General features: G+C 42.5%; 3 protein-coding genes across 7 annotated transcripts in view; 1 reads left to right on the top strand and 2 right to left on the bottom strand.

Moving 5' to 3' along the window:
- MTFR1 (mitochondrial fission regulator 1) overlaps positions 1-13,889 on the bottom strand; it is an 88,045-nt gene extending 74,156 nt beyond the window's left edge. For 3 of the 5 annotated variants that reach the window (XM_050802073.1, XM_050802075.1, XM_050802070.1), the window contains exon 1: positions 12,998-13,199. The gene's annotated coding sequence lies outside the window, so the exon portion shown is untranslated. Of the gene's footprint in view, positions 1-12,886; positions 12,978-12,997; positions 13,200-13,788 lie in introns of those variants that run through there. The other 2 variants (XM_050802071.1, XM_050802072.1) reach the window with 2 other exon arrangements.
- VXN (vexin) overlaps positions 1-25,422 on the bottom strand; it is a 965,102-nt gene that overhangs the window by 889,291 nt on the left and 50,389 nt on the right. The gene's annotated exons all lie outside the window — the stretch shown is intronic.
- The window catches only part of ARMC1 (armadillo repeat containing 1), a 32,248-nt gene continuing 30,077 nt past the window's right edge, over positions 23,252-25,422 (top strand). Inside the window, exon 1 of the mRNA XM_050802076.1 lies at positions 23,252-23,464. The gene's annotated coding sequence lies outside the window, so the exon portion shown is untranslated. The remainder of the gene's footprint in view (positions 23,465-25,422) is intronic.

Consider the following 25,422-nt stretch of genomic DNA (forward strand, 5'->3'; position numbering starts at 1 on the left):
AATATTCTTAGTTAATGTGGTTGGCTAAATCATCATTAGAATAACGTTTACTATTCTCAGAATACTAAGAGATAAGGCAAACTATATCACTGCAACACAGATGACAGTCCACATTTTAAGGCCAAATGATGGAAAATAAAAATAAGGACTATGATACTGAATGTTGCCAACACAAAGAAATGATAAATGTTTGAGATGATGGATATGCTGACTACCATGATCTGAGTACTATATATTATATGTATTGCAACATCATGATGTATCCATAAATATGTACAATTATTATGTGTTAAATTAAAAAAGGAATATGAACTCATTGTTCTCCCTACCACTCAGAGGAAGACAATTATTACCCAATTAGTGCTTTTTTTTTGGGCGGGGGGGAAGACAGAGTCTCACTCTTCTGTCACCCAAGCTGGAGTGCAGTGGCATGATCATTGCTCACTGCAGCCTCAAACTCCTGGGCTCGAGCGATCCTCCTGCCTTAGCCACCTGAGTAGCTGGGACTACAGGCATGCACTACCATGCCTGGCTATTTTTTCAAATTTTTTTAGAGATGAGGTCTCACTACATTGCCCAGGCTAGCCTCAAACTCCTGAGCTCAGGCAATTCTCCTGTCTCAGCCTCCCAAAGCACTGGCATGAGCCACTGTGCCCAGACCATATAACTGATTTAGTTTGAACCCTGCTATGGTGTGAATATGGCTTGTCCCCACCAAAACAACAACAAAAACAAAAACTGCTCTAAAAATAAAAGCTGGTTTAAAATAAATAAATAGGCTGGGCGCAGTGGCTTACGCCTGTAATCCCAGCACTTTGGGAGGCCAAGGTGGGCAGATCACATGAGGTCAGGAATTCCAGACCAGCCTGGCCAACGTGGTGAAATTCCATCTCTACTAAAAATACAAAATTAGCCGGGCATGGTGGCGCATGCCTGTAATCCTATCTACTTGGGAGGCTGAGGCAGGAGAATCACTTGAACTCAGGAGGCGGAGGTTACAGTGAACAGAGATCACTCCATTGCACTCCAGTCTGGGCAATAAGAGTGAGACTCCGTCTCAAAATACAAAAAAAGTAAATGAATAAATGAGGATTATGAACTAAAAAAGAGAGAAAAAAAAGTATTCAGTTGAAAATTACTGTCCTGCAGTTGTGGTGGCTCACGTCTATAATCTCAGCACTATGGGAAGCTGAGGCAAGAGAATCACTTGAGGCCTACAGTTCAAGACCAGCCTGGGCAACATACTGAAACCCCTTCTCCACAGAAATTTCTTAAAAATTAGCCAGGCAGTCAGGCAGCCAGGCGTGGTGGCTCACACCTGTAATCCCAGAACTTTGGGAGGTTGAGGCAGGCAGATCAGCCTGAGGTCAGGAGTTTGAGACCAGCCTGGCCAACATGGTAAAACCTCGTCTCTAAAAAAATTAGCCGGGCATGATGGCAGGTGCCTGTAATTCCAGCTACTTGGGAGGCTGACGTGGGAGAATCACTTGACTCCAGTAGGCGGAGGTTGCAGTGAGCCGAGATCATGCCATGGCACTCCAGCGTGGGCGACAGAGCAAGACTCCATCTCAAAAAAAAAAAAAAAATTAGCCAGGCATGGTGGCACATGCCTGTAGTCCTACCTACTCACGAGGCTGAGGGAGGAAGATCTCTTGAACCCAGGAGTTTGAGATTACAATGAGCTATGAGTGCACCATTATACTCCAGTCTGGACAACAGAGCAAGACCCTGGCTCTAAGAAAAAAATAAAATAAAAATTAAAGAATAAAGTTATTGTCCTTTATTTTGAGACTATGTCCTTCCTATGCTTATGGTGTAAACGTTACTTTCCTTTTATCATATAGGGACAGTAGATGAATGTTGTTTGTTTTCATTTTGTTTTTTTGAGATGGAGTTTCACCCTTGTTGCCCAGTCTAGAGAGAAATGGCGCGATCTCGGCTCACTGCAACCTCTGCCTCCTGGGTTCAAGCGATTCTCCTGCCTCAGCCTCCTGAATAGCTGGAATTGCAGGCATGAGCCACCATGCCCGGCTACAGCTTTTTTTTTTTTAATGTCCTTACTTGTCACAATGTGTAGTTGTCAACCCTACATCAACCCACTATCCTACTTTTTTTTTTGACAGAGTCTCTCTCTGTCACCCAGGTTGGAGTGCAATGGCATGATCTCAGCTTGCTGCAACTTCTGCCTCCTGGGTTCAAGTGATTCTCATGCCTCAGCTTCCCAAGTAGCCAGGATTACAGGCGCGCACCACCATGACCAGCTAATTTTGTATTTTTAGTAAAGACAGGGTTTCACAATGTTGGCCAGGCTGGTCTCGAACACATGACTTCAGGTTATCTACCTGCCTCGGCCTCCCAAAGTGCTGGGATTACAGCTGTTAGCCACTGCACCTGGCCCCTATACTACCTTTTGAAAATTAAACTTTGAAATTCAAGTCTAGGGACCACTGCTGTCCTTCACATCAGTCTATTTGATACTTAAGTCAAAACACTTTACCATACTATAAAACAAAATACAATATTCAATCTGTGGGTACAATTTACTGGTAGTGATTTAGAATTAATGTTCTATACTGTTCATGCAAAATTAAGTACACTGCTACTCCCAGTACCAGCACAGGATTGGACATACGTCATTTTTTCAGTCCACAAGCGAATAAATCTCATGACCTATATCACATCTCTCAACAAAAACAAAAACTAGTAAGATAAGAGGTCCATGAACACAGCCTAATCAAACTTGGCAAAAATTCTTTCAAGTTAATGCAATTTAGATATAAAATTAAACTTCTGAAGGACATTTTTAGATGTTATCTTCAAAAGAAGTTAGAGACAGAGGTCATATTCATATTTGAACTAAAGGCTGACACTTTCATGTGAGAATCTCTGAAATATAACCCCACAGTGACTGACAATATTTTAAGCAGCCACATGCAGATGAATTAAGTACTGAGGCATAAATTTTAAAACAATCTTTTGAAAACACTATTCAAATATCTTAAGTGATCCTGGGCTGGACATCAGTAGAAGCAAATAAAGTACTTGGAAGTCAACAATGACTAAAAATGTTACCCTTAGGCCCAAGGAAATGATGAAAAATCACTATAAAGTTGATGTTGATAAGTTGTGTAATAGTTACTGTCCCTTGCATATTATATGTATAAAAAATTGCCAGGCCAGGCACAGAGGCTCATACCTGTAATCTCAGCATTTTGGGAAGCTGAAGCAGGAGAACTGTTTGAGCCAGTAGTTCAAGACCACCCTGGGCAACATAACAAGACCCCATCTCTACAAAAGATTTTAAAAATTAGCTAGGCACAGTGGTACACACCTGTAGTCCCAGTTACTCAGGAGGCTGAGGCAGAAGGATCGCCTGAGCCCAGGAATTTGAGGTTACAATGAGCTATTAGTGCGCCACTGTACTCCACTCTGGGTGACAGAGTGAAACTGTCTCAAAACACAACACGACACACAAAAAAACTGTTTTACTGGAAGAACTCAGTAAATTATGCCTTTCTTCAAGGAGAAAGATGTTTAGTTTTTGAAAGCTAGTAAGGGTATTTACTGAAACATTATGGTGAAAGAGAAAATCCAAAGGCAATCTAAATGACCATCAACAGGGAAATGGTTAAAATAAATTCAATAAATTAAATATGCCCATTCTAAGCTTATAGCCATTAAAACAACAAAGATACAGCTGTACACGAAACAATTTTCATAATAAAATGCTGAATGAAAAAAGTTACAAACACGTATATGTAATTCCATTAAAAATAACTAAAAACCAATAAAGCAACAGAAACAGTGGTGAAATAGATGAAAAATTTGAAAACATACCAAAACTTAACACTTACTGTATCTGAGGGCTTGGTGGTGAGACCCTCCACTTTTATTATACGCTTATGCACTCCTGTATTGTTTGTATGTTGTTGTTTTTTTCCCAGTAGGATATATGTACCACTTTTGTTTTTTTGTTTGTTTGTTTGTTTTTTTAGAGACAAGGTCTCATTCTGTCACTCAGGCTGGAGTGCAATGGCACCATCAGAGTTCACTGCAGCCCTAAGCTACCAGGCTCAAGTGATCCTCCTGCTTCAGCCTCCCAAGTAGCTAGGACTATAGGCATATCATCACATCCGGCTAACTTTTATAATTTTTGGTAGAGATGGGGTCTCACTATGTTGCCCAGGCTGGTCTCAAACTCCTGGCTTCAAGTGATTCTCCCACCTTAGTCCCCCAAATTGCTGGGATTACAGGCATGAGCCACCATACCCAGGTAACTTTTGTAATTTTTCAAGACCAGTAACATTTTCTAAATTAAATAACTGAAATCTAAAAAGTAAAAACATAAAAATTATTCTAATTTGGACAATCTAAGTAAATAATAAACGTTAGCAATATATAAACTTTGGGAACCCTTACAGGCTATACTAATATTTCTCAGACCTTCATACTTGCTTTATGAGTTTTGTCATACCTGGATGCTCTTAATGTTTTAATTTAAATTAAACTCTTTTTTTTTTTTCTTTCTTTCTTTTTTTTTTTTTTTTTTTTGAGACAGAGCCTTGCTCTGTTGCCCAGACTGGAGTGCAGTGGCACGATAACAGCTAACTGCAACCTCTACCTCCTGGGGTCAAGTGATTCTTGAGCCTCAGCCTCCCGAGTAGCTAGGATTACAGGTGCAGACTACCATACCCAGCTAATTTTTGTATTTTTAGTAGAGACAGGGTTTCACCACGCTGGTCAGGCTGGTCTCGAACTGCCTGGTGATTGAGGTGATCCACCTACGTTGGCCTCCCAAAGTGCTGGGATTACAGGCATGTGCCACCGTGCCCAGTCTTAAATAAACTCATTTTTAAAAAATTAAATAAACTTAGCCTCTTGCCAAGCAATAATATTTAAGCAATCAAAGTTTGTTCCAGGATATACTTTAAAGTACTTAACTATACATTGTACTCCCTATCTGAGCCAAAACAGACAGAAAAGGATATCCTGACTAAAATAAATACAAAGTTGATTCTTGTTCCACCTAAAATCATCTCTTTAGGAAAGCAGTTTACCCTCCTGCCAGTACACATTATACAATTGTCCTTCAGTATCCACAGGGGATTGGTTCCAGGAACCCCGTGGATACCAAAATCTATAGATACTCAAGTGCCTTATATAAAATGGCATAGTAACAAGTCCTAGCTAGAGCAATCAGGCAAGAGAAAGAAATAAAGGACATCCAACTAGGAAAGGAAGAAGTCAAATTATCCTTGTTTACAGACGATGTAATCTTGTACTTGGAAAAATCTAAAGACTGTACCAAAAAACTATTAGAACTGATAAATTCAGTAAAGTTGCATGATGCAAAATCAACATCCAAAACTCAGTAGCATTTCTATATGCCAACAGTGAACAATCTGAAAAAGAAATCAAAAAATGAATCCCATTTACAATAGCCACAAATAAAATTAAATACCTAGGAATTAACCAAAGTGAAATCAAAGTGAAAGATATCTACAATGAAAACTATAAGATACTGATGAAAGAAATTTAAGAGGGCCAGGGTGGTGGCTCATGCCTGTAATCCCAGCACCTTGGGAGGCCAAAGCAGGAGGCTCACTTGAGCTCAGGAGTTCGAGACCAGCCTGGATAACAAAGTGAGACCCACCTCTACAAAAAAAACGAAAAATTAAGGGCTAGATGTGATGGCTCACACCTGTAATCCCAGCACTTTGGGAGGCGGAGGCAGAGGCAGGAGGGTCACTTGAGGCCAGGAGTTCGAGACCAGCTTGTATTTTTGTACTAAAAAACACAAAATTTGCCGGGTGTGGTGGTGCACACCTGTAATTCCAGCTACTTGGGAAGTCAAGGTACAAGAGTTGCTTGAACCTGGGAGGCAGAGGTTGGAGTAAGCTGAGATAGCACCACTGCACCCCAGACTCCAGCCTGGGCGACAGAGTGGGACTTCATCTCAAAAAAAATTAGCCAGGCATGATGGCATGCACCTGTAGTCCCAACTACATGGGAGGCTGAGGCAGGAGGGCCGCCTGAGCCCATGAGCTGTGATCATGCCGCTGCACTCCAGCCTGGATGATAGAGCAAAACCCTGCCTCAAAAAAAAAAAAAAAAAAAAAATTAAAGGGGGCACACACACGGAAAAAATATTCCATGTTCATGAACTGGAAGAGTCAATATTGTTAAAAGGTTCATACTACCCAAAGCAATCTACAGATTCAATGAAATGTCTATCAAAATGTCTAACAAAATATCAATGACATCCTTCACAGAAATAGAAAACATAATCCTAAAAATTATATGGAACCACAAAAGACCCACGATAGCCAAAGCTATCCTGAGCAAAAAGAAAAAAAAACTGGACTTCAAATTATACTACAGGGCTATAGTAACCAAGACAGCATGGTCCTAGCATAAAAACAGACACATAAACCAATGAAACAGAGTAGAAAACCCAGAAATCAATCCATACGTCTACAGTAAACTCATTTTTAACAAAGATGCCAAGAACATACATTGGGAAAAGACAGTCTCTTCAAAAAATGGTGCTGGGAAAACTGGATATCCACATACAGAAGAATGAAACTACAACCCATCTCTTGCCATATACAAAAATCAAATCAAAATGGATTAAAGACTTAAATCTAAGACCTCAAACTATGAAACTACTACAAGAAAACATTGGGGGAAACTCTCCAGGACATTGGTCTGGGCAATGATTTCTTGAATAGCAGCCCACATGGGGTATTAGGCAATCAAAGCAAAAAAGGATAAATGAGATCACACCGAGTCAAAAAGCTTCTGTATAGCAAAGGAAACAATCAACAAAGTGAAGAGACCACCCATAGAATGGAAAAAAAATACTTGCAAACGATTCATCTGACAAGGGTTTAATAACCAGAATACATAATTAGCTCAAACAATTCAATAGGAAATAAATTGAATAATCTAATTCAAAAATGGCCAAAAGATCTGAACAGACATTTCTCAAAAGAAGACTTACAAATGGCAAACAGGTATATAAAAAAAGTGCTCCCATCATCAGAGAAATGCAAATCAAAACTACAATGAGACACTATCTCACACCAGTTAAAATGGCTTATACTCAAAAGACAGACAATAATTAATGTTGGCAAGGATATGGAGAAAAGGGATCCTCATACCCTGTTGGTGGGATTGTAAATTTGCACAACCACTATAGAGAATGGTTTGGAGGTTCCTCAAAAAACTGAAAATAGAGCTACCATATGACTCATCAATCTCACTGGTAGGTATAGACCCAAAAGAAAGGAAATCAGTATATTGAAGCGATATCTGCACTGCCATGTTTGTTGTAGAGCTATTCACAACAGCCAGGACTTGGAAGCAACTAAATAAATGTCTATCAACAGACAAACAGATAAAGAAAACGTGATACATATGCATAATGGAGTACTATTCAGCCATTAAAAAGAATAGGATCCTGTCATTTGAAAATAACATGAATGGAACTGGAGGATATTATGTTAAGTGAAATAAGCCAGGCAGAAAAAGACAAACTTCACATATTCTCACTTACTATGGGACCTAAAAATTAAAACAACTTAACTCATGCAGATAAGAGTATAAGGATGGTCGGCCGGGCACAGTGGCTCACACCTGTAATCCCAGCACTTTGGGAGGCCAAGGAAGGTGGATGACGAGGTCAGGCGTTCAAGATCAGCCTGGCCAAGATGGTGAAACCTCGTCTCTACTAAAAATTCAAAAAATTAGCTGGGCGTGATGGTGGGTGCCTGTAATCTCAGCTACTCAGGAGGCTGAGGCAGAGAATTGCTTGAACTCGGGAGGCGGAGACTGCAGAGTGAAACTCTGTCTCAAAAAAAAGAGTATAAGGATGGTTACCAGCAGTCTGGCCAACATGGCATAACCCTGTCTCTACTAAAAATACAAAAATTAGGCTGGGTACGGTGGCTCACACCTGTAATCCCAGCAGTTTGGGAGGCTGAGGCGGGCAGATCACCTGAGGTTGGGAGTTCGAGACCAGTCTGGCCAACATAGTGAAACCCCATCTCTAATAAAAATATAAAAATTAGCCAGGCATGGTGGTGGGTGCCTGTAACCCCAGCTACTTGGGAGGCTGAGGCAGGAGAATCACTTGAACCCAGGAGGTAGAGGTTGCAGTGAGACCAGATCACACCACTGCACTCCAGCCTGGGTGATAGAGCGAGACTCCATCTCAAAAACAAACAAAAAAAACCCAGAAGGATGGTTATCAGATGCTGCAAAGGACAGTGGGCAGGGGAGGTGGAGTAGGGATAGTTAATGCATACAAAAATACAGTTAGAATGAATAAGACCTAGAATTTGATAGCATCACAGGATGACAATAGTCAACAATAATTTATTGTACATGAAAAAATAACTAAAAGTATAATTGGATTGTTTGTAACACAAAGAAAGGAAAAATGCTTGAGGTGGATACCCCATTTACCCTGATGTGATTATTACACATTATATGCCTGTATTAAAATATCTCACATACCCCCTAAATACATACACATACTATGTACCCACAAAAATAAAAATAAAGATAAAATGGGCCAGGCGCGGTGGCTCACACCTGTAATCCCAGCACTTTGGGAGGCTCAGGTGGTGGATCACCTGAGGTCAAGAGTTCAAGACAGCCTGGACAACATGGTGAAACCCTGTCTCTCCTAAAAATTAAAAATAAGCAGGTCATGGTGGTGGACTCCTGTAATCCCAGCTACTCGGAAGGCTGAAGCAGGAGAATCACTTGAACCTGGGAGGTGGAGGTTGCCGTGAGCCGAGATCGTGCCATTGCACGCCAGCCTGGGAAACAAGAGAAAAACTCCATCTCAAAAAAAAAAAAAAAAGATAAAATGATATAGTATTTCCATATAACCTATACACATCCTCTCATATACTTGAAGTCATCTGTAGATTACTTATAATACCTAATATAATGGAAACAGTTGTCTATTGTTTTATTTGTATTGTTTCTTGTTGTCATATTGTTACTTTATCATTGTTTTTTCAAATATTTTCTATCTGCGGATACAGAACCTATGAATCCAGAAGGCCGACTGTATATCAAATCAGTATTTGCTAGTATGTAAGAAATCCATTTCAAAAAGTAACTAAGGGAGGAGGGGGAAAAAAATTAATAAAGTATCTTAGAGCTATGATAACCTCACCGCACTCCAATTTGGCAACAAAGTAAGAAAGACTCTGTCTCTAAAAAAAATAAAATATCTTAAAGGTTTAAAAAGATCTTAGTTATACTGCTTTATATATATTAATATGTATATTACAATGTATGTTTTTTCAATCATGGAGACTTAATTTAACTTTCCTGTTTAACTTGTCTGACTGTTTACATTTTAACGGCAACCAACTCACACTAGTCAACTCCAGCTGTATAAATTATCTGTTAAATGATATCTCCCGGTGGAGTGGGAGCAGAAAAAAAATCTTTTTAATGATATCAAACATTTACACAAAACAATTTATTTGCTAAAAATGACTTGCAGATTGACTGGCTGACAATAACTTCAGTATCATAAAATGAAGGAATTGTTTCAGAGGTGGCATGTTCTGGTCCCTGAAACAGCAGCCCTGAGTGCTCTCCCAGCTGTCATCTTTTTCATTTTACTAGCCACTCAGAAGATTTTGAGAAGAGCCATGTAATTAAGAAACCTATTTGCAACTTAATATAACAAATGATTTATATCCCTAATGAATATAAAGTACTTGCAAATAAAGAAACAAATGATCAAAAGCCCAATGGAAAAATAGGCATAGTACATGAGTAGGCATTTTACAAGTAGAAATACAGATGGAAAATAAAATGTGAAAAATGTCGAACAGTAATCAAATAAATGTTAACTAAAACTGTTATCACCTTTTCTCCATCATCAGTGGTTATCTTCAAAGGCTAGGATTACAGGGTCTTTTTTTTGTTGCTTATCTAAATTGTGTAATTTCTATCAATAGTATCTAATAAGTATATAAAAGAATAGTTCAGTAGCTGGGCAGTAATTACCACTTCAAAGAACAGTGATATAGTAATAACTCATCACCAACTCATCACCAGGATGGCCCAAGAAAACAAACCCATGGAAAATGAAGTGTATCATCACTTCAAAACCTACTATAGGCCAGGCATGGTGGCTCACACCTGTAATCCCAGCACTTTGGAAGGCTAAGGCAGGTGGATAACTGAGATCAGGAGTTCAAGACCAGCCTGGCCAACATGGTGAAACTCTGTCTCTACTAAAAATACAAAATTAGCTGGGCGTGGTGGCATACACCTGTAATCCCAGCTACTCGGGAGGTTGAGGCAGGAGAATCGCTTGAACCCGGGAGGCAGAGGTTGCAGTGAGCCGAGATCACGCCACTGCACTGCAGCCTGGGCAACAAGAGTGAAACTCCATCTCAAAAAAACCAAAACAAAACAAAAAAAATCCTACTATATACCATGCTCTTTTCTCTCTTTCAGGCTGTTTTCTTTGTCTAGTTCTTTCCTCATATTGATAAATTTGCTAGTTCCCCATGTCTATTTCCTTTATGTTTATCAGGTCAACCCACTGCTAATCCTTTCACATAGCTGGTAAAGCCACCTTTGACAGTACCAGCTATCTTCCTGTATCTATCTTCTCGTAAGATGACTTTATCATGTCACTTCTTTGCTCATTAAGTTTAAACTCTTTAAATGTGGCGCTCAAGTTCCTTCACAAAGGAGTCTGACCTGACTTCTGGACTTCTGAATTACTCCTATCCAGTAGGATTCCTAAACTCCAAGCTAATAGGCCTTCTCTACTGTCCTTTGAATAAGTAGAGGAGGCCCAACTGTTTCTATCTCATTCCTTACTCATCAAACACTATTTGGATGAAGATGCTGTCTTAGTAGTTTAAGATTGGGAGGATGAAGGATACAAAATGAAATATTTAGTATTAATATCCAATATAAGCTATGTGCTAAAGGAGTGGTAGACACTATTCATTGATGCATATTTTCCTTTTCCCTTTAACTGGTCACATATTAAAGAATAAAATGTTTATTTTACTTTTTTTTTTTTTAAATACAGTGTCACACTATATTGCCCAGGCTGGTCTCAAACTCCTGGTCTCAAGGAGTCCTCTCACCTCGGCCTTCACAAAGCGCTGGGCTGAGCCATGCACCTGGCCAAGAATAAAATTTTTAGCACTTGTATTTGTTGAACTATGTCTTCTCAGGACATTAAATTTAGTTGTAATAATCTTTAACTTTTCAAAGAACAAACATACCTCTCTCACTATTGTTTGTATTTGTGTAAATTTTCAGGCTTTTTTTTTTCCATTACTGATCTGTAGCTTAACAGAAATAATTTTCTACAGCAGTTCCATTTATTCCACAACTCTTAGGACATTCAGTTACAGTTAAAAGAGCAAGAACTTTGCAATGACAAAGGCCAAGATTAGCATTCTGAATTCTATCCCCCACCCCTGTTTTTTCAGCAGTGTGACTTTAGGAAAATTGTGACCTCTCCAAATTTCTTTCCCCTAACTCTAACACGGGGATAATAATACCTACTTCATAGGGTTATTGTAAACATTAAATGAGTAAGTGGAAACTACTTCATAGTCCTTGATATATACTAAGAACTCTACAAATAGAAATTATCAATACAATTATTACTATTCAACAGCAAGAGCACTACTGTCTAGAGTATCTGGTAACTCCGATTTTGAAAACCTGAGCGCAAGATAATGAGACTCACTGTAGCAGTTACCTAAATTCTGGTAGTACAAACTAAATAAGCACTGTCTACACTTTAATATGTCCCTTATTTTACTTGACCCCTCTAGAAAGCAAGTTATTACACGTATGATTATTTATCATGACAGAGCATAGAAATATATAAAATAACTGAAATGATATAATGTCTGGGATTTGCTTCAAAATAACCCAGGGTAGCCGGGTGCGGTGACTCCCGCCTGTAATCTCAACACGTTGGGAGGCCAAGGAGGGAGGATCGCTTAAGCCCAGGAGTTCAAAGACAGCCTGAGCAACATAAGGAGACCCCAGCTCTACAAAAGGGCGGGGGCGGGGGAGAAGTTAGCCGGCTTGGTGATGCCTGCCTGTAGTCCCAGCTAGCGGGGAGGCTGAGGCGTGAGGATCGCTGGGGCCCAGGAGGCGGAGGCTGCAGTGGGTCGAGATCCCGCCACTGCACTTCAGCCTGGGTGACAGAGACCCTGTCTCAAAAACGCAAAATAACCCGGATTAGGGGAGCAAGACTGCCCATGTATTGATAATTACTGAAACTGGGTAATGAGTACAGTGAATTCCTTATATCGTTTGTTCAATTTCTCACAGTTTGAAGATTTCCATAATAAAATGCTGTTGTTGTTAATGCCCAAAGGCCGGCTTTGGGGCTTCCTGCAAACTCTGGTCATGGTCAGAAGATACACTGGTAAGTTTTAGGAGGCGAAAAGTGACACAGCAACCACGCGAAGCTGGTTAAACTTTCCGGCAGACCACCGAGCGCACTGCTCCTCTCGGACGCCGGCCTGAGTGCACCCGCGCAGTCGGGCTCCCGAGCCCGGGAAGGGCGCAGCCCCCAAGGGAGCCGCCGCGAAGGGCGGTCGCCCCAGGACCGCCGCCTGGCGGCCGGCGCGGGAAACGGGGGTCCGAAAGATGGACCGAAGGTCGGGGGAGGGGGCAAGAGGCATAGGGGTAGATAGGCGGGTGGGCGAGTCTCAGCCTTCAGGGCAAGTCAGCCGACTTCCCTCGGCTTCTCCGGAGCCCCGGACCCACGCGCCCTCAGCCGAGGCAGTCTCTGCCTCCCGGCCGCGGGGCAAACACCCAACCGGCCCAGGATCCCGCCGGTCTCCCTGCGTTCCCGAACCGAGCTCCTTCAGCTCCTGTCCTGATTCCAGGGCATCCCATGGCCGTCAGGCCTGCAGCCGACTTCATTACCCCGTCGCCAACCGCTTTGCCGAGTTCCCACCCAACTCACCTCCGCCGCGCGGCAGCCAGCACCCGCTCCGGCTCCTCAGGCTTCCAGCTTGGCTGTCCCGTGGCGTTGCTGCCAATCAGCCAATCCCCGCCCCAAGCCTGAGCCAGGCTGATCAATCAGCTGTTTCCTCAGGCTCGGAGGCGGGCACAAGAAACCCGGCGGAGGGCGCGGCAACCGCTCCGCAAGCCGGCTGCGGCGTTTCACAGTCGGTGTGCGCACGCGCGGAGCTCTGCGAGGGGCGTGTGCTTTTGTGCGGACCTTGCTTTGTGCCTTCACTGTCCTGCCCTGGGAAGTGCTTTTGTCAGCTTCATGCGCTAGGGGTTTAGGGACACCCACATTCTGAATGTAGTCGCAGATGTGTATTACCTTGAAAGAGGCTGCGAGTCGTAAGCCTTTGTTAACCTAACATGTGGAGCCCATTTCACCGCACGCTGTAGGGACCTGTGTCCACCCGGCAGATATAATGCCTGTGCGGACCTCGCATCAGGAATGTTTCTCTTTAGGCAGAACAGGAGTGCGGGGATTACAAAGTGCCTCATGGATAAGTATTTTACCGTGTTCAGTTCTAGCGTCTGTTCAGTCCGATTCATTTGGGGAACATGCTTTCTAAAGATTTGAATACTCTAGGACACTCTGGATTTCCAATAATTGTCGTGAAAATATGATTATTACATTTATAGCTAACTTATGCAGTATAGTAATGTGCGTAGGCTTGATGAAAGATTCCTATGTAGGGCAGGAAACCTGTCCGTATTTCTGTATGGCTGTTGCTGATTGGCTGTCTCTCTTACCCTCCTATTGCAATTGATCCCGGAGGTCGCTGGGCTGTCACTGGATCTCTGATGTTCTTGCCCTGGATGACACAAGTCTCTTCCTAGTGAGGGCTTTCCTCCTTCACCCAGAGCATTAACTCATTTACTCAACAAGGGCTTGTTGGGGGACCACTGTGACAGCAGAAAGGTTGGTAAAAGCCTTGAGCCACGCCCTAAGTGAGCCTACATGATGACGAGGAGATAACACAAACTAAACAAAATCACAAACAACATACGTGATCAAATGGTATAATGGAATTGAGGTGGGAGCCTCGGCGCCTCCATAATGTCTCAGGGAATACTTGAGAAAATACTCAGAGAAGTGAGTGCTTGTCTGAGACTGGGTGCAAGAGTAGGAGCTTTGGAGCTGAAAGGGTGGGAGCGACAGTGGCTGTTCTGTCAAAGGGCACTCATTTCTTCCTCTGAGATCTTTCTGGAGGGTATTTACTGCTAAGCTAATGAAGCTTGTGTTTCAGGCATGCTAACTTTCGCTAGCCCTTTCCAAAGTCCATAGAGGAACTTTAGCATTGAGTTTACGTGATCATACGTTGTTTTCTACTTATTTATTAAAAGGAAAATGTCTTAAAGCACCCCTCAAAGAGGTATTGGTTAAGACCTTTTTTTTTGTTTTTCATCCTCTCCAACTTCCCTTCCTTCATAATTCCTTTCTTGCTAGATACGCTGGAGTGGCCTTGGACATTTTGGGAATCTGGGTGGGGGAAAGAGAGTTGAATTGAACTTGGGCCTCTTCGTGATAAGTTACTGCTGGCTTTCCTGGTGCTGGACTGGCTTCAAGCAAGACATGCTCTGCCATCTCAGTGCTATGATACAGGGATGTGTCCCTTGGCACCTGGCCCTAGAAGTATGTGGCTAGTGGAGGATAAAGTTTGAAGCCAGGCGCGGTGGTGCATGCCTGTAATCCCAGCAATTTGGGAGGCTGAGGCAGGTGGATCACTTGAGGTCAGGCGTTTGAGACCAGCCTGGCTAACATGGTGAAACCCCGTCTCCACCAAAAATACAAAAAAGCTGAGTGTGGTGGCACGTGCTTGTAACTCCAGTTACTCAGGAGGCTGAGGCAGGAGGATTGCATGAACCCGGGAGGCAGAGGCTGCAGTCAGCGGAGATGGCACCACTGCCCTCCAGCCTGGGCGACCGAGCGAGACTCTGTCTCAAAAAAAAGGGTGGGGGAAGGGGCTGGGCGCTGTGACTCACGCCTATAATTCCAGCACTTTGGGAGGCCGAAACGGGGAGATTATTTGAGGTCAGAAGTTCGAGACTAGCCTGACCAACATGGTGAAAACCCTGTCTCTGCTAAATATACACACACACACACACACACACACACACACACACACACACAAATTAGCCAGGCATAGTGGTGGGTGCCTGTCCCCAGCTACTCTGGAGGCTGGGGCAGGAGAATCGCTTGAACGCGGGAGGCGGAGGTTGCAATGAGCCGAGATCACGCCACTGCACTCTACACTCCAGTCTAGGTGACAGAGCAAGACTCTGCCTCAAAAAAAAAAAAAAAAAAAAAGAGAGAGAGAGAGAGAAAGAGAGTTTGAAATGTACTAAACCGGAAGCTAATCTAGGGGAGATCTTCTGGTCATCACGTTTCTAAAACTGTCAGCAGGATGCTTTGTTTTTTGTTTTTAATTAACTATTTTGGAATTATTTTAGATTTACAGAAAAGTTAGAGTACATAAAGTTCCTGTCTACTCCTCACCCAGTTTCCCTAGTGTTAACATCTTACATTACCATGATACACTTACAAAACTAAAGAGCCAACCAGGCGTAGTGGCTCACGCCTGTAATCCTAACACTTTGGGAGGCCAAACTGGGAGGATCATTTGAGCCCAAGAGTTCAAGACCAGCCTAGGCAACAAAGCGAGACCGCATCTCTATTTTTTTAAATAAATAAATAAAAAGAAAAAACAAAACAACTGAAAAGCCAAATATTGGTACATTACTATTTACTAAACTCCAGACCTCATTTGGGTTTTAGTAAGGTTGTTTTTCTGTTTCAGGATCTAATCTAAGATGCCACATTGCATTTAGCCATCAAGCCTCCTTAGTCTCCTCTGACCTGTGACCGTTTTTCGGTCTTTTCTTGTTTTTCATGACCTTGATATGACCATGACAGTTTTGAAGTCTGGTCAGGTATTTTGCAAAATGTCCCTCGATTTGTGTTTGTCTGATGTTTTTCTCATGATTAGACTGTGGTTATAGGGTTTGGGGAAAACATCACAAGATGAGATGACCTTCTCATCACATTATGTCAGAGGATACATGATATCACTCTACCTTATTACTGGTGAGGCTGACACATGGTAATATTTGCTAGTTACTCCACTATAAAGTTGTATTGTCCCACTTTCCATATTCCTTTCTTTGAAAACAAGTCACTAAATACTGCTCATACTCAAATGGAATGAGGATTAAGCTTCAACTTCTGGAGTGGACAATTGATAAATCTTATTTGAAATTCTGAAAGGAAGATTTGTCTTTCCTCATTTATTAATTTATATTTATATTCAATCATTTATTTATATAGACATATAGACTCTTGTATATTTATTTTATACTGTTACTCAATTGTTTCAGCTTTGGCCATTGGGAGTTCTTTTAACTAGGTTCACGTGTTCCTTTTGTTTTTTGATTATCTCCTTTTTTCTGGAACTATAAGATGCTCTGCGCTTATCTTGTATTTTTCCTTACCCAGCCCTAAAATCAGCCATTTCTCCTAGAAGTCCTGGAATGGTATTTAGAAACCAAGATTTAGGTACTGGATGATCTCATTGCTACTGGGATATCACTTAATTTATTGTTTTATTTTATTTTTTATGGAGATGGGGCCTTGCTGTGTTGCTTAGGCTGGCCTCAAACTCCTGGACTCAACTGATCCTTTTGCTTGGCGTCCCAAAATGCTGGGATTACAGGTGTGAGCCACCATGCCAGGACCAGGATATTGTTGAATTTATCTTCTCTTACAAGATAGAGCTAGGAAATATATTACCACCTTGTTTTTTAATTCTTTGCTTACATCTCTATGATAGCCTCTAAGGTGACCCCCAATGATCCTTGCCGCCTGGTATTCATGCCCCTTGTGTAACCCCCTCTCCTTGAGCATCAACTTGCTTCTAATGAATAGAATACAGTAAGAATGAAAGGATGTCATTTCTAGGTTAGGTTACAAAAAGATTGTGGCTTTCATCCTGTTTGCTCCTTCTAGCTCTCCTTCACTTGCTCTGAGGGAAGACAGTGTCATATGTGAGCTGCCCTAGGGAGAAGCCCATGTGGCAAGAAACTGAGGGAAGCCTCTGACCAACACTCAGCAAGGAACCGAGGCTCTCCTTCCATCAGCTATGAGAAACTGAGTCCTACTAATGGCCATGTGAGGTGAGCTTGGAAAAATAGCCTGTCTCACTCAACCCTTGAGATGACTGAAGCCCCAGCTGACCTCTTGATAGCAGCCTTTTGAGAGATCTGAGCCAGAGGCACCCAGCTAAGCTGCACATGGATGCCTGATGCACAGAAACTATAAGCTAGTAAATTATTACTGTGTTGACAACTTTTGTAGAAATGTATTAGGAAGTGATATACAGGACGGGCGTGGTGGTTCACACCTGTAATCACAGAACTTCGGGAGGCCAAGGCGGGAGGATTCCTTGAGCCCAGGAGTATAAGACTGTCCTGGGCAACACAGTGAAACCTCATCTCTAGAAAAAATATGCATAAGGGACGGGTGCGGTGGCTCATACTTGTAATCCCAGCACTTCGGGAGGCTGAGGCAGGTGGATCACTTGATGTCAAGAGTTCGAGACCAGCCTGGTCAACATAGCGAAACCCTGTCTCTGCTAAAAATACAAAAAAAAATTAGCCAGGCGTGGTGGCAGGCACCTGTAATCCCAGCTACTTGGGAGGCTGAGGCGGGAGAGTCGCCTGAACCCAGGAGGCGGAGGTTGCAGTGAGCTGAGATCGCGCCATTGCACTCCAGCCCGGGTGACAGTGCAAGACACTGTCTCAAAAAAAAAAAAAAAAAAAAAAGAAAAGAAAAGAAAAAAGAAAAAACATACATAGGGTAGCCAGGTGTGGTGGTGTGTGTCTGTAGTCACAGCTACTCAAGAGGCTGAGGTGGGAGGATCACCTGAGCCTAGGGAGGTTGAGGCTGCTGTGAGCCCTGATCTCAACACTGCACTCCATCCTGGGTGACAGATGAGACTCTGTCTCAAAAATTAAATTAAGTTAAATAAATAAAATGAAATACAAAGGACACATTAGATAATTAACACAATTTATGTTTCCTCCACAAGATCAGTGACTCTTAAATTTCACATTGGAGCTGTTTAAAAGTATGTATGCCCAGGCCTCTACCTCTGCAGGTCTATTCAGCAGAATTATGATTGTTCTGCATAGCTAGCTTTGGAAACAAATGTGGAAGATTATAGGGCAATCCATTTGGGGATGTGAGAATAAAATAGAATACTTTTCTTTTTAGTGTATTTGATCCTAGAGGTCTTGACCCAAATTAAGGGCTCAGTTTTCCTGGCAGAATCTAGAACAACTGAAACTTCATCTGCCATGTGCAGTTTTTATTGAACAGAAGAGAAAGAAACAGAGCTCTCTTACTCACTGTATGGCCTTGAAAAAGTCCCTTATCTTTTTTGGGCCTCCAAATTCCGAGTAGGAAATTAAAGGATTATAAATGCCATTATTTACACAAATAGATTTGTTCATTGTTAGATGTATTAGGCAAAAGAGAGGTGACCAAGGCTGATTGTGAGCTTCCTTCATCATAGAGATTTAACAAAATATCAGATTCCCATTAATGTTGGTAGACAATGAAGCTGTATACTGTAGTAGAAAGAATATGGGCTTCAGAGGCAGACAGACCCTTGTTGGAAATATGCCTCTGCCAATGACCAGCTGTGTGGTCTTGAGCAAGACAGCCTTCCAGGGTCTCAATTTCTTCCCTTTCACAGTGGCAATAGTAGACAGCTCAAAGAGAAGCCTTGAGGATCGATTACGTAACATCTGCCAAATGCTCAGGGGAGTGCCTGGTTTATCTCAAGGGCCCAATAAATAATAACCATGTAGGATATATAGTCAGCTTGGGTGGTTGTGATCCAGTGGTTAGTAAAGTAGGAACAGACCAATGTCTGTGTCAGCCTGTTTCTTACATAAGGCTTAATGACAGCCCCATTTGTTGAGACAAGTTGAATAATCTGCAAAGCTTACAAAGGATCTTTCCTGGAAGTTGAGACCCTTTTCCTCTAGTTGTGTTTTCCACCCCCCCCCCCCCAGCTCTAATTGCCTCCCTGGAGAAAATGTAACACACTGAAATAAGCTTCAGGAGGTTCTGCATTAGAATATAGGAATGGATGGTAAAAGATCACAGGGTAGGACGGTGAAGTGCTTTGAGACACAGTGAGGCTAGATGTGTCTGGGACAGGTTGGGCTACAGGAGAGCTGGTCAAGACCGGTTAGTGGGCCAACTTCATCTCACCTGAGGAAAGAGTCAGTGATGCATGCAGTGCCTATTGGCTTCAAAGCTCCTTTAATTAGTAATAAAAGCACATATTGGGCTGGGCGAGGTGGCTCACGCCTGTAATCCCAGCACTTTGGGAGGCTGAGGTGGGCAGATCACCTGAGGTCAGGAGTTTGAGACCAGCTTGGCCAATATGGTGAAACATCCCTACTAAAAATATAAAAAAGTAGCCAGGTGTGGTGGTGCATGCCTGTAATCCCAGCTACTTGGGAGGTTGAGGCAGGAGAATCACTTGAATCCAGAATGCAGAGGTTGCAGTGAGCCATGATCATGCCACTGCACTCCAGTGCACTCCAGCCTGGGCAACAGAGCAGACTCCACCTCAAAGAAGAAGAAGAAGAAGAAAAAAGCACATATTGTTGGGAAAAGATAACATTTTAATCTGCATTTATTATCTAAATCTCAATTGAATGAATGTTTTTACCATGGTGCCCAATGACAAATTGTTGAGCTATTTTGATTCAGTCATAGACTCTGGGGTATATTTGGTTATTCTGAGCCTTGAAACAGTTTAATTCTTCTTAGATCAGCGCATAGTGACCAGAAAAAAAAACCTCTATATCCAAATAGGTTAAAAGATCACCTCCAGAGATTGTGACATTCTTTTCCATAAACCAGCTCTTGGGATTGACCCTGACCTATAGAGCTGTTTTTCTTTTTTTTGAGACAGAGTCTCACTCTGTCGCCCAGGCTAGAGTGCAGTGGTGTGATCTCTGCTCACTGCAGCCTCTGCCACCCAGGTTAAAGTGATTCTCCTGCCTCAGCCTCCCGAATAGCTGGGACTACAGGCGTACACCACCACACCTGGCTAATTTTTATATTTTTAGCAGAGACTGGGTTTGGCCATTGTTGGCCAGGCTTGTCTGGAACTCCTGACCTCAAGTGATCCACTCACCTTGGCCTCCCAAAGTGCTGAGATCACAGGCGTGAGCCACTGTGCCTGGCCAGCTGCTTTTTAAAACAAGTCAAATGTATCCATTTTTTTCTTGTTTGACTTTTGGGTTTCCAGTTTTGTTCAAGGTTTCCCTCTGCTTCTAGGTCATATATGTAGTCTTCAAGGTTTGAGTTTTTAATACACCTGGAATTAATTTTTTTGGTAAATGATGTAATATATGGATCCAATTTTATTTTCATCTGGATGTATAGTAAGAGCTTCAATTTATAATTATTTCTCTTTCTTCAAAAATTTCTACTTTGACATTTTCAAAACTACATATTAGTTTGATAGTACGCATATAGAATTTAGGAATAAATACACATAAATATGTCAGAGCTATGTACTCGAATACATATGTATAAAGCTGAAAGTGTTGCTTGATCCAAAAATTTTGAAATCCAGTGCTTCTTGAGCTCTTTAGACCATGAACTCCTTGAGGGCAGGGCTTGTGATTTTCCTTACCTTTGAATCCATAGGTAAGATTGTCTATGGCACATTGTAGTGTTCAAAATAATTAAATGAATGAAACTGCCAGTATCTGAATCATGTCTTAAGCAACACAGCTATTGAGAAATGACATTCCAGTGTCCTGTGGGAAGATACCTGAGGCTAGGAACAAGCAATGACTCACAATGGAAGGTAGTATAACTTCACTGGTGTCAAGTTTAGACATTTTAATACAAGAATACAAATTCTTAAAATTTTTAAATACCTCCCTATGGCTTATAATCCATATGTGCTTAGGAAACTGGTAATTTTTTTTTTTGTGAATACACCCCCTGCTTCTTAATAGCAGTCATCTATTCTGTAATGGCAGTGTGCAGGAAGAATTAGCTTTCTCAATACTTTAACGGCAGAAGCATGATTATATTTAATATTTATTTATTTATTTATTTTGAGACGGAGTCTTGCTCTGTCTCCCAGATTGGAGTACAGTGGCGCGACCTCGACTTACAACCTCCGCCTCTCGGGTTCAAGCAATTCTCCTGCCTCAGTCTCCGGAGTAGCTGGGATTACAGGCGCCTGCCACAACGCCCAGCTAATTTTTTGTATTTTTAGTAGAGACAGCTGGCCAGGTGCGGTGGCTCACGCCTGTAATCCCAGCACTTTGGGAGGCTGAGGCGGGTGGATCACCTGAGGTCCGGAGTTCGAGGCCAGCCTGACCAAAATGGAGAAACCCGGTCTCTACTAAAAATACAAAAATTAGCCAGGTGTGGTGGCTCATGCCTGTAATCCGAGAGGCGGAGGTTGCGGTGAGCCGAGATCACGCCATTGTACTCCAGCCGGGGCAAGATGATGGAAACTCTGTCTAAAAAAAAAAAAAAAAAAAATAGAGATGGGGTTTCACCATGTTGGCCAGGCTAGTCTCGAACTCCTGAACTCAAGTTATCCACCCACTTCGGCCTCCCAAAGTGCTGAGATTACAGACATGAGCCACCACACCTGCCGTCCTAATATATTAACATTAACAAAAATAGCAAGTTTAATTTCCCTTTTTTTTTTAGTTGTTTTTAATAACTATACTGAAGAAACTTACTCAACCAAATGGGTTATGTTTAACCTGGCTGTACCCTTTGGACTTTTTTTTTTTTTTTTTTTTTTTTTGGCGACAGTCTCGCTCTGTTGCCCAGGCTGGAGTGCAGTGGCGCAATCTCGGCTCACTGCAACCTCAGCCTCTCAGGTTCAATTGATTCTCCTGCCTCAGCCTCCCAAGTAGCTGGTATTACAGGCGTCCGCAACGACGCCCGGTTAATTTTATTTATTTATTTATTTATTGTAGAGACAGAGTTTCACCATGTTGGCCAGGCTGGTGTCGAAATCCTGACCTCAAGTGATCCACCCGCCTCGGCCTCCCAAAGTGCTGGGATTACACGTGTGAGCCACCGCGCCAGGCCTATTTGTTTTCTACTTAGCTTATTTTGCTCCCCTTTTGAGTTCATTGGAAGCAAGAAGATAACCGAGAACAAGGGAACGGAAAGAAATTCAAGAAGCTGCTTGGTTTTTAAATTCACTTACGAAGTGTAGGAGATACTAGCATTGAATACAATCTGGGATATTTATTGTTATTTACACTCCTTTCCTATTAGAGGCCTCTCATATTCCTTCTGACTTTAACACATGAGCTACGTGGCCGAATCAAACTCTTATAGAGCGAATCCAGAATCTGTTCATTGGGGTTATTGATTGCAAATGGATACATTATTCTCAAAGATCTGCCTGCGGGTTAAGAGTAGGTTAATATTTAGATAAATTAAAAAATAAAATAAAATCTATGCCAAAAGAAAACAAAAACTTCAAGTGACTGCCATCCATAAAACAAGTATATAAATCCTTACAAGTATATAAACTACATAGAAGACATTTTAAAATGTGAATGAGAAGATTCTGATCATAAATTCCTTACAAAAAAAAAAAAAGAAAAATTCTCCAAAATAAATTGCTACTTAAACGAAAACTGTACTTTGCGTCTTTCAAGCTGCTAGGGAGACAGTGGACACCAAAAAGAAATAAACGAAAATCCAAGGAATGCCTAATGTAGTGCTAACGTCCACAGTAAAACACAAAACAAAAAAAAATTATGAATTAAGACTCACAGAACCGAATAAAATATTAGGTATTGCCTTTATTAGAATTGCAAGAGTTGCTAAAGAAGAAATACTCAATTTGAATTACCGAATGCAGTACCGGTGAAGTCCTACCGGCCCCGGAAGGCTGGGAATTGAGGTTGTCAAAGTGCGACAGTTTCCCAGCCGGAATCAAATTTCTTCGGTTAGGGCTTGGTGGACGGCGAGTAGTTAGGGCCAATATAGTTTTCCTGGGTCCTCATTGGATCCGTTCCTCGAACACTTAGTGTATTTCCCTAAACCACCTATGAGCGCTTCACTCTAAAAAGACCTTCACTGATTGGATACTTTATCCTCACGTAGGACTTATTATCAGCCAATAGGAGGGCAAAAGCGACAGAGGCGTCAGGTCACCTGGGAAGAGTCTGCAGAGCCTTTGCCCGCCAGCGCCTTGGCTCTTTGGGTTCCTGAGTTAGTCCGGTTGTTTGCGATCGCGGCGGCCGGGGCTGCGAACCCAAGGCGCTCAGCGCCTCCTAGGTCTCTACCTCATCCGTAGGTGTGGCCCTGATGGTGCGGCAGGCTCTGGACTCCTAAAGCTCTGGAGCGGTATGTGGGGTCCACGGGCGGCAGACAAAGCAGTGGAGCCGGGAAGGCCGCGGGAAGCGGCCCCTGCACCGAGGCAGCGAATCCGCCTGGGAGGGGCGCCCCGCCTGCCTCTTGTCAGATCCAGTAGTGCGTCCCAGTGAGGCGCTTTAGCACGCTCTACCTCCACGTGTCCCGTGAATCTGTTAGCTTTGCTCACTTCTTCTCTGTCCCCCTCACATCCGACTTTTACTAACCCCAGCATTATTGATGGGTGTCATCTCATCTTTTCATCTCTCCAGGTTATTCTTTCTGTTAGTTTTGTGCACCTGCATGTCTCCTAAGAGCGGAAAGACATAGTTGTGTTAGGCTTAATTCAAGAGAGACCAGTGTTCCCATTTTTATATTTAAGACTGTATTTTGGGAGGGCGGGGGTAGGTACTCGTGAAGTTAGCAACTCCTTTGGTGGTACTTAGTGCACTGAAGTGTCAGGGCGGTGCAGAAGGTACCTCCAACACCTGGCAGGACAGATGTCCCCACATGAGCAAGTAATATTCTGGTTTGGTAATTGCTGGTGTTTGATTTTACCATTTCGCGTTCTTACTTTAATCTGATAACCGCTGAGGATTGTTATGTGAGATAACTGAGGCTCTGAGAACTTAACTTCTCAAAGTTACAGTTAACTCTTCGAGTAAGGGGAAAGTCAGATTTAATCTCAATGCTTATGTTATTTTTATCAAAGCCCACCTAACTGAATAAGGATTTAGGTTAAACGTATTCCCTCTGCAGCTCTTAGCATGTGAGAATTAAATCTTTGAATTGAATGGTGAATCTTGACTGTACGAGAAGGAAAACTGTTTCAGGCATCTGCCTAACTACAGGTGTCTCACATGTATCATCTAACTGCTTGCTTCTCAAAGTGTGACGAGTAGCTTAGGCCTCACCTGGAAGCTTGTTGGAAATGCAGAATCTCAGACTCTCCCACCTGCTGAATCAGTATTTGCTTTTTAACAGGAATCTTTAAGTTGCCAGAGTGCTCATTAAAGGATGAGGAGTATTCTTTGTCATAGAATGATAGAATGATTTGTTTGTCCAAGTTGAACTAAACAAAAGAGAAAGTAAAGGTATAAAAAGTTTTTTCACATTTTCATCATTTGTTAGTGAGGCTATGGCCTTTATTTTTATTTTTATTTTTTTGAGATGGAGTATCGCTCTGTGGCTCAGGCTGGATCAGTGGCGCGATCTCGGCTCACTGCAACGTCTGCCTTCCGGGTTCAAGCGATTCTCCTGCCTCAACCTCTGGAGTAGCAGAGGCCTTGGCCTCCCGAAGTGCTGGGATTACAGGCGTGAGCCACTGTGCCCGGCCTCTTATAGAGTTTATTATTATTATTATTATTATTTTGAGACGGAATATCGCTCTGTTGCCCAGGCTGGAGTGCAGTGCCGCAATCTCGGCTCACTGCAAGTTCCGCCTCCCGGTTTCACGCCATTCTCCTGACCCAGCCTCTCAAGTAGCTGGGACTGCAGGCACCCGCCATCACGCCCGGCTAATTTTTTGTATTTTTAGTAGAGGTGGGGTTTTACCGTGTGAGCCAGGATGGTCGTGATCTCCTGACCTCGTGATCCGCCCGTCTCGGCCTCCCAAATTTTATTATTTTGAGATGAGCTGTCACTCTGTCGAGCTCCCAGGCTCGGGTGATCCTGCCACCTCAGCTTTTGTATTTTTAGTAGAGATGGGGTTTTGCCATGTTTCCCAGGCTGGTCTTGAACTTCTAGGCTCAAGAGATCCACCCCTCTGGGCCTCCCGAAGTGCGTGGATTACTGGCCTGAGCCGTGGCACCGGGCCATCTCACAGAGTTTTAGAGCTTAGCATTTTATTCATATGTTCATAGCCATGTTTAAAAGAGATGCATTTATACACCAGCATAAAGTTTTAGTGGCTCTTTGTTTTGGCAGCAGAAATCACGTGGTATATTTATTAA

This window comes from Macaca thibetana, chromosome 8 (assembly GCF_024542745.1).
Source record: "Macaca thibetana thibetana isolate TM-01 chromosome 8, ASM2454274v1, whole genome shotgun sequence".
In the NCBI taxonomy this organism is placed as follows: Eukaryota; Metazoa; Chordata; class Mammalia; order Primates; family Cercopithecidae; genus Macaca; species Macaca thibetana.